The sequence below is a fragment of the Haliotis rubra genome, unplaced genomic scaffold (assembly GCF_003918875.1).
Source record: "Haliotis rubra isolate DU_JTF1 unplaced genomic scaffold, ASM391887v1 Scf164, whole genome shotgun sequence".
NCBI lineage: Eukaryota > Metazoa > Mollusca > Gastropoda > Lepetellida > Haliotidae > Haliotis > Haliotis rubra.
The window spans coordinates 1,602,993-1,613,015 of record NW_025765603.1 but is presented as its reverse complement, the minus strand read 5'-3'; positions in this window follow the sequence as shown (position 1 = coordinate 1,613,015).

The window sequence follows — 10,023 nt, the reverse complement described above, 5'->3', positions numbered from 1 at the left end:
AAACGTCAATAGTGGTAGACGTGACACTAACGTCAATAGTGGTAGACGTTACACAAACGTCAATAGTGGTAGACGTGACACTAACGTCAATAGTGGTAGACGTAACACAAACGTCAATAGTGGTAGACGTTACACAAACGTCAATAGTGGTAGACGTGACACTAACGTCAATAGTGGTAGACGTTACACAAACGTCAATAGTGGTAGACGTGACACTAACGTCAATAGTGGTAGACGTGACACTAACGTCAGAGTAGTGGTTGACGTGACACTAACGTCAATAGTGGTAGACTTGACACTAACGTCAATAGTGGTAGACGTGACACTAACGTCAATAGTGGAAGACGTTACACACACGTCAATAGTGGTTGACGTGACACTAACGTCAATAGTGGTAGACGTGACACAAACGTCAATAGTGGTAGACGTGACACAAACGTCAATAGTGGTAGACGTGACACACACGTCAATAGTGGTAGACGTGACACTAACGTCAATAGTGGTAGACGTGACATTAATGTAACTTGTGGTAGACGTGAAACTTATGTCAATAGTTGTAGACGTGACACTAACATCAAAAGTTGTAGACGTTACACAAACGTCAATAGTGGTAGACGTGACTCTAACAGCAATACATGTAGTTGCCGACGTGACTCTAACAGCAATAGTTGTAGATATGATAATACGTCAGAAGTTGTTGACGTGACAAACAGAAATATAGGCAGTCACGTCAATAACCAATAATAGTGGTCGTGATACTGGTAGTTGTAGCAGCAATAGTAGAAGTGCACTTTCAACAGTACTGAGGTTAACCGCAGCAGAAACAACCGTTGTTGTTGTTGTTGTTGTTGTTGTTGTAGAAGCAGCAGCAAGAGCAGTACAAGTAGTAAATATCCATTACAAACTGAAACACTGTTAAAAAATGGCTTATGAAGACCTACACATGTGTATGATCTTAGCAAGATGACACAGCAAAATCAATGCTTACGACTTTAAGGTATAGTTTTACTGTATCAACGCCAGGAATTAACATTGCATGTAGTTCAGAAACCAGAATCCAAAGTGGGAGTTTAATTTTGCTTCAGTATGGTTTATTTATAAACACGGTGATTTATCAACATATTGAATAAAATATTGAATCAGATATGTTGCCACATAAAATGCTCGTTTCATTTTTAACACAAACTGGCAACCATGCGCTAACCGTTCATCAGGTTTGAACATGATGGGTAATTAATGGATATAAAGGGGACGATCTCAAAACGCTGAAGTAACATATTCAGGGGAACTATATTTCATATGCGGGTTAAATACGCAGACTTCAAAACAAAGAAACTATTTTTGTCATTGAGCAATGCATTATGAATTGATTTGAATCGCGTTTTGTTAAACAAGAATTCTTTAGTTGAGATAATCTGGCAGTTGATTTTGAGACGACCTCAACTTTTTAGTCTGCAGATTTGCAGATACACAAATAATATCCCTACTGTGTGCGAGCGATTTGATTATGCAAAAAACATGTCATAATCTTCATGATATTGATCGTCGATAATTCCATAAATCCAAACACGACGACCGTCAATGTAGCTTAGATAGGGTACGGTGCTTAATGCATGGATGGGAGCACAGTCGAATGAAATCAGATTGTACTATTGGCCTCAATAATATTACGTGACCTACATTCTGCAGGGAGATTCAAGTATGTGAGAATGATTATAGCTCGGGTAGATTATTGTCATAACTCATTTCATGTTCACTTATACGGGGGGCGGTGGGGTAGCCTAGTGGTTAAAGCGTTCGGTCGTCATGCCGAAGACCCGGGTTCGATTCCCCATATGGGTGCAATGTGTTAAGCCCATTTCTGGTGTCCCCCGCCGTGATATTGTTGGAATATTGCTAAAAGCGGCGTAAAACTAAACTCACTCACTTAAACAGGTAGTGTAGTATTATTTCTTCTCATAACAATGTTCGTCATTTCACAGAGAACAGCCATAAGCCAAAGGATTACACGCACGTAGGATGAGTGACTAAATGTTGTTTTACGCCAGTCAGCGATATTAGAGGTATATCACGTGACCTGTGTAAAAGAGAACTCAGTAAGATAAACCACTGGTTTGTTTGTTAGTTGTTTAACGCCGCACTCAGCAATATTCCACCTCTATGGCGACGGTCTGTAAATAATCCAGTCTGGGCCAGAAAATCCAGTGACCAGCATCATGAGCATCGATCTACGCAATTGGAATACAATGACATGTGTCAACCAAGTCAGCGAGCCTGACCACGTGCCTTTTACGACAAGAATGCCGCCTAACATTTGTTATAATATGCTTACCAAACTCTGTATACAGACGCATGGTTATATTTGACTGCTATTTGATGTCATGGTTTTGTACCTAAAAATGATGAAGAAAAAAAGGAAAAAAAAGAATGCCGCCTTTTACGACAAGAATGGGTTACCGAAGATCAATTCTAACCCGGATCTTCATGGTGGTTCACTAAACCAGTGGTTGACATCATGACCACCACGGCAGGTCAGCAGTGCCACAGCTGTATCACGTGACCTGTGTAAAAGAGGGTAATCTGGTAAAACTGGGTAATCAAACCAGTGACATCACGAGCACTGACCCACGTCCTCTAACCAAAGGCATACATGAGTCAATGCTTGTAATATAGTCAATGGGTTTTTTACTGACCTCTTTTTTAAAAGTAGGAAGCTCCGTTTGCGCTTATTTCTTCTAATATTACATTATTGGGGATTGACGGTTAGTGGGACATTTATTGCAATGATTTAATTAAAATAGTTTTTTCACAGGAACACGTACATGTATTGAATTTGGACAGTTGCTATTTGGCACAACCAAGAGAACATAACACAGTGTTTGTATGTAAGCAAATTAAGTTTTATCTGATATACTGTATTCTTATCAGTGGATGGGACACTGGTGATCCCATTGTGATTCACCTCACCTGGGATGACAGAAACCTAGGGTAGTGGGTTCAAATCGCATATTCTCCATGAGTGCGTTTCAAAGTTGTCGGCACCATATACCCAAGTTTGTCATGCAGCCCCTGAAACAAACCCAATACAGCCCATTTAAGTCTGTAATATTTGGTAGGGCTGCGCAATATAACCGGTTTACCGGTATTTACCGGTTCAGACATGAAAACGATACGTATTGCGATACGCTGATCGAAAACCGGTATTTTGACATGCATTCGGAAAACTTCAAAACACTTGGAAATCTTCGGATATTTCCGTTTTTTAAATTATATCCTTTCCTTGATGTTCCAAACATTATTTACATTTTTATTTTGTCATGATTAAAAGTTGTTATTAAAGCCTAACCAAGCATTGTGATTTTGTAGTGTTTTTGCTTTATAAATCAAGCATTAACTCGATTACAAGTAGGCTTTTTTTTGTTAAAAACACTTCTTGCAATATATTGCAATATATGCTTTCGCATCGCAGTATATCGCAATATGAAAATTCTCTGCAATACCCACCCTTAATATTCAAGTCTAGAGTACTGCAGTTTCTGTAATGAAGAAAGTCTTACGGTGCATCTTTGTTGTATTTCATTACGATAATTTAAGAACTGTTACACGCGTTCATTTCAGAGACCTTTTATCACCAGAAGACGAATCCGTGTAAATTAGCCCTTAACACATTAAAGAAGAGTCTGATTTCTCCTGTCAACTAGTTTCACAGTGTCATGATGCTTTCCTCTATTAACGCTGTCCATACTTTGCCTGCCATTATAACACTGTGTGTACGGGCCGGAGGACTTATGTACAATAAACTATCTTGATCTTGACTAGATGTGAGTCTACACCATCTATGCTCGTGAGTTTCGCATGCATCACTTTGTGCATCCTGCAACCCCAAACCCGCACGCCGGGTCACAGAAACGCTGTTCTCGTTGAGGGCTTGCTCCAGCATGAAGAATCACTGCTTGCGTGTGACACCGTCTTCATCAACTGCATCATCAGGTCAACAAGTATACGCCCGCTCCTTAAGTTAATGAAAGACTCTTAAGTCAACAGGATGCCATCTCAAACGTATTGAACCATGACGCCAAGTGTTTTAGATCAAGTTATTGGAGTTGTTTGTTATGTCTGCGTGCAGTATTATTTAGCTTTTAAATAATCGCGTATGATAGGTATTTGAATATAAACAACAACAATATAATCACATGTGTGAACGCAGGTTTCAAAACAAAATGGTCTATATAACGTCCATAATAGGTGAAGACAAATCAGTAGTACAAATTCCTCCATGTCACAAAAATGATATGCTTCACGTCGGTCAATTTTGTGTTGTTTGAATGCGTGAGGTTTATTTGCTGTTGTTTGGTGTGTGTGTGTGTGTGTGTGTGTGTGTGTGTGTGTGTGTGTGTGTGTGTGTGTGTGTGTGTGTGTGTGTGTGTGTGTGTGTGCGCGCGCGTGTGTGTGTGTGTGTGCGCGCGCGCGCGTGCGTGTGTGTGTGCGTCATAAGCATCGTTCTACGAAATTGGGATACGATGACATGTGTCAACCAAGTCAGCGAGCCTGACCACCCGATCCCGTTAGTCGCCTCTTACGACAAGCAGAGGTTACTGAAGACCAGTTCTAACCCGATCTTAAAACTTAACGCCACACTCATCAATATCCAAGCTATATGACGGCGCTCTGTAATCGCGTCTGAACCAGACAATCCAGTGATTGAAATCATGAACATCGACATACGACATACGAAGTAATCAAGCCTGATCACCAGCACGGTTTGCTGAAGATCAGTTCTAACCCGGATCTTCACAATCAGCTGACGTTCCTTAAGGGACGACAAGCACAGGCCCTCGTGTCTTTGCGCGGATTAAAGATTTTTTAAAATATATAAAACATTGAGATGACCCCCGACTCGAAATGCTTCACAGTACAATGTCATGATATATATGTCAGGGTAGAGACTGCGATCTGGTAGAATCGAATCGGAGATTCTACCAGTAGAGATTGCGATCGGAGTCTCTACCAGTAGAGATTGCGATCGGGGTCTCTACTGGTAGAATCTCCGATCCTACTAGTAGAGACTGCAATCGTAGTCTCTACTGGTAGAGACTACGATTATATGGAATAACCTATGCAAGCAAGTGCAAGCAAGTGCAAGCAAGTGCAAGCTTATGCAAGCAAGTATAATAAGTGGGGATAATGTTTTCCTATTATTTGCCAGTTATAATTGAACTTATTTATTGTTATCTTGTTAACTTTATTTGTTAAGTCTGTTTTGGAGTAAGGTATTTTGTTTTTGTTTTTTGAGTGGAGTCCAAATTTGGCAGCTTGGTCTCATGATGAAAATACAGTGTTACAAACCATTTTTATTTTGATATTGTTTACAGTGAGGTGTTAAATGTTTGTTATCAAAGTCTCAGTTAAAAGTAGGAAGTTCATTCAGATGTATTTCAAAACTTATGATCAGTAATTGTTATAAAAACACTGCTTTCCAAAGAGGTGGGGAAATGACCAGGTGGGGATATGGCAGATGGGGTAATGACCTGGTGGGGAATTGCCCTACACCTATCCTCCCAAAATGCCGACATGCCAAGACACCTATAGCTTATAACACCGGGGAGTCATGATGACTCCTAAATTTTTATGCCTGGGGCAAACACTGATTATGCAATTGATCTTGCTTGTAATCAGTTTTGTAATATATGTATATATTGTAATATGATCTCTCAAGTCACATTTGTATTTTTAATATATCCGTAGAAGTGGAAACAGTCTAGTGTTATATCTGAATAAAATGCATAGTACTGTTCAGAAAAAGTGTCTTTGTTGTTTACCCACAGATCACTCGGAGTTTCTACCAGTTGAAGACGATTGCAGCCTCTACTAGTAGGATCGGAGTTTCTTCCAGTTGAATTGGAAAATGTACTGGTAGAATCTCCGATTCTACCAGATCGCAGTCTCTACCCTGACATATATGTACTGTGAAGCATTTCGAGTCGGGGGTCATCTCAAAAACAATATTTTATTAATCTTTAATCTTCCCAAAGATACGAGGGCCCGTGACAAGTAGTGACATACCGTGAAACCCGAATATAAGATATAAGTACACAATAAAGGTAGCTGGAAACAATCTCTACTGAACGTGTATGACTAACGTTGCCGTATATATGTCTTGTACCCCGAGTTATCTAAGCATTGTTACACATGCGTACTGGGGTGGTGGGGTAGTCTAGTGGTTAAAGCGTTCGCTCGTCACGCCGAAGACCCGGGTTCGATTCCCCACATGGGTACAATGTGTGAAGCCCATTTCTGGTGTCCCCCGCCGTGATATTGCTGGAATATTGCTAAAAAGCGGCGTAAAACCATACTCACTCACTCACACATGCGTACTTCGATAGTATATTAATATGAGACACTGAAGATAATAATAATAGTACTCACAAGGTTTAAATCTTTATTTCATGTTTAAATATTATAATACACGTCAGCAAAGAATCTATTGAATTTGCACACATTGCGCCAACATTGAATGTCACTCGAAAAATCTGATCATTATCATGGACTGCCTGTTCTGCGCATAGCAGTCAAAGTTTATTTAAGGCCAGACTAAGTAAACTTAGGCTCAGTATTATTCGATACACTGCTATACAGTATACCAGTGTAACGAATAATACTGAGCCTAAGTTTACTTAGACTGATTTAAGGCTAGTTGAGCCGCCATATTGTGTCAAGAGTGAGTGAGTGTAGTTTTACGCCGCTTTTAGCAATATTCCAGCAATATCACGGCGGGGACACCAAAAATGGGCTTCACACATTGAACGACCTGTGTATTAGATATCAACCGGAATTAGCACCTCCGTCTGTCAGTTAATTACTCCAGTGAGAGTGAAAGTAACTATAGTGCGTTTGCAATCAAACTGACTTACATTCTATTGTAACGTGTTACTTTGCAACATGCTACCCGTGAAGGTCCGGGTTAGAATATTTATCTTCAGAACGGGATCGGGTGGTCAGGCTCGCTGACTTGGTTGGCACATGTCCTCGGTTCCCAATTGCGCAGATCGATGCTCACACAGTTGATCACTGGATTGTCCAGACTCGATTATTTATAGACCGCTGCCATATAGCTGGAATATTGCTGAGTGCGGCGTAAAACTAAACTCACTCACTCACTCACCCACCCACCCACCCACCCACCCACCCACTCACTCACTCACTCACTCACTCACTCACTCACTCACTCACTCACTCACTCACTCACTCACTCACTCACTCACTCTCACACTCACTCACTCACTCACTCACTCACTCACTCACTCACTCACTCACTCACTTTGCAACAAGCTTCTTGGGACCGAGAAATGTATATCTCGATGATTATATCATGAGAATACCGGGACTATAGTAAAGCATCTTCATGAGAAGTTTTACTCTTAAAAGGTTTCTTTGTAGCGAGGCTTATCTCTTTGTAAGACTAATAAAAACACTTTCCGTGTATTTGAAAAATAGTTAAAAAACAAAATTTACAAAAAATAAACTTTTTGAAATGACAGTAGTTGTGTCTTTACTAGAAACAAAAGATATAGTCTTCAGAACTTCATTTGACTGGTACAGATCAATGTGTAGGGGGAACAAAGGACGTGCTCAAAACGTTCACACTGTATGGAAGCGTAAGAAGTCCATGAATGCGGTTCGTGGATCGACAAAATGCTATTTACTCAACAACCATTTCCGCTTTTTAATCTGACAGGTTCTCACGTGGATTTGAATACTGAACGCGCACAGCAAACAAAAACAGATAAATAAATTAAGGAGTTTGACAACTTTATCCGACACGACAATGTACACATGCAGAGGTTCCTTGCAAATTACCAACACACGGTAATTTGTATAGCCTCTCTGAATCATCGGCACGCTCCACGCCATTTATATATGTGTTATAGAAGTTTGCTTGAATAAGTAATGAGCTGCCTTGTCAGGATGTCTCCCTGGAACCGGCCGCTCCTGAGTCTATCAGAAGGATGCGCTCCTTCTGTCAGAGCACGCTTCCGATGACAGATTGTGCCGGAGGGCAAACTAATCTATATTCTAGCACAAAAATAAGTGCCTTTCGCCTTATTGATATGTGAGAATATTTTTGAAAGCATATCTTCATGTTGGAAATGTCCTAATCAGATATTTTGAAAACGTTGTACCAGAGTGAGTGATTGAGTATGGCTTTACGCCGTTTGAACAATATTCCAGCCATATCACGGCGGGGGCATCAGAAATGGGCTTCACACATTGTACCCATGTGGAGAATCGAACCTGGGTCTTCAGCGTGATGAGCGGACGCTTTAACCACTAGGCTACCCCACCGCCCTTACCTAAAGAGTGAGTGAGTGAGTGAGTGAGTTTAGTTTTACGCCACACTCAGCAATATTCCAGCTATATGGCGGCGGTCTGTAAATAATCGAGTCTGGACCAGACAATCCAGTGATCAACAGCATGAGCATCGATCTGCGCAATTGGGAACCGATGACACGTGTCAACCAAGTCAGCGAGCCTGACCACCCGATCCCGTTAGTCGCCTTTTATGGCAAGCACATGGGTTGCTGAAGACCTATTCTACCCCGGCATCTTCACGGGTCTCCTAAAGAGTGAGTGAGTGAGTTATGTTTAACGCTGCATTCAGCAATATTCTAGCAATATCACGGCGGGGGACGCCAGAAATAGGCAGTATACAATGTAACCCTGTAGGGAGCTGAACCCAGGCCTTGCCTAATTGATGGCGTGACGGGTGAACGCTTTCACCAATAAGGACGAAAATTCAGTAAGGACGAAAAACCCTAAAAAATGTTGCTGAATATTTTTTAGCAGGTTATCACTGAAATTAGATTATTTAGGGTGCCACGGAAGAAACTATGTGGGGAATCGAACCCGGGTCTTCAGCGTGACGAGCTAACGCTTTAACGACTGCTTCGCCGTCCCTCGTGGATTTGAATCCCGGTTCGATCTCGTTGCGTGTCAAGGTTTGTTCTCGCTCGTAAGAGGTACAAGTTTGAACACTTACACTTTTTACCTGACATATATAACTGAGAAATATCAACTCACCCACAAATTAGCTGCACCTGATATTGTATCGGGGTTATTTACATGTAGTAGTTTTGACTGACTGACTGACTGACTGAGCTTGGTTTTACGCCGCTTTTAGCAATATTCCAGCTATATCACGGCGGGGGACACCAGAAATGGGCTTCACTCATTGTACCCATGTGGGGATTCGAACCCGGATCTTCGGCGTGACGAGCCAACGCTTTAACCACTAGACTACCCCACCGCCCTGTAGTAGTTTTGAATCCACCTCACATATATAGAGGAAGAAAGATCAAGGTTAAAATTGATCTTAAGCGCCCCATATTTGCCGGGAGGGACACAAGTTCAATTTTAAAGTCACATCGGCATTGTTTCAGTCATATGGCGACTTGATGGGTCACAAACGATATCTGGTTGTTAGGCAGATCCCAACATCGTAGATCAATGCTCGTTAGGGGTGGGTATTGCAGAGAATATTCATATTGCGATATATTGCAATGCAAAAGCATGTATTGCGATATGTATTGCAATATATTGCAAGAAGTATTTTTTAAACAAAAAACTACATATTATCGAGATACTGCTTGATTTATAGAGAAAAAACACAGCAAAATCACTATGCACTAATGAAGTGTGCACCCTCCCTTTCCTCAATAGTGTGCACCCCCCTTTCTCAAAAAGCTGTATCCGCCCCTGCCTGCGTTTACTTAGACTGCCCTATAATAAAGCGTGTTACATTTGAAATATGTCAACATTGCAGTTTACAAACGAGTAGCCTGAAGACACAGGCTTTATATTCCTACTGATACATCTCGTGTCACCAGAGATCCCTACTTTGAATGTTGTTTTTTTCCTATGTATTATCAGTTACCCTATACACATATATTTGAATGATCAAAATTTGACGAGTACATACATGTATGTGTAAGTGCATTTTTTACTGTATGTTACACAATATCTAAG